The sequence below is a fragment of the Egretta garzetta genome, unplaced genomic scaffold (assembly GCF_000687185.1).
Source record: "Egretta garzetta isolate BGI_Z169 unplaced genomic scaffold, ASM68718v1 scaffold4, whole genome shotgun sequence".
NCBI classification, from domain to species: domain Eukaryota; kingdom Metazoa; phylum Chordata; class Aves; order Pelecaniformes; family Ardeidae; genus Egretta; species Egretta garzetta.
In genome coordinates, this window is record NW_009259329.1 from 2,538,798 (window position 1) to 2,539,247 (window position 450).

Below are 450 nucleotides of genomic sequence, written 5' to 3' on the forward strand. Positions count from 1 at the left end.
CTGGGATGGTGGAGCCAGATGGGAGCTTTCGCTCTCCGGGGACTCGTCCCCACCCCGGGGGGGGCTGGGGGGGCAATGTGCACCCAGCGCCCGTCGGTGGGCTGAGCCCAGCACCTCGCTCGTCTCCCGCCGCTGCGAGCAGCTCAGGCTCCCCCCTGCACCGCATGCTGCCGGTCTGACACTGACGTGAGCTGCTGAGCGGAAAAAATTAATAGGGGCCTTGCTAATTGGCGCTGAGTCACCAGGAAAGGGAAACTGGGCTGCATGGGGCGTCCCCATCCAGAGGGGTAGGGTGGCTCTGACACCCTGTGGCTGTGGCCGGGAAAGGGGGTGCGTTGGTGTGGGGTGGTGGGGCCGGTGTGCAGGGTGGCAGGCAGGCATGGCTGCGTGGACTTGGGGACACTGCCGTGCCCCTGCCCTTGCCGCCTTCGGGGCACCCCTGAGGAGCTG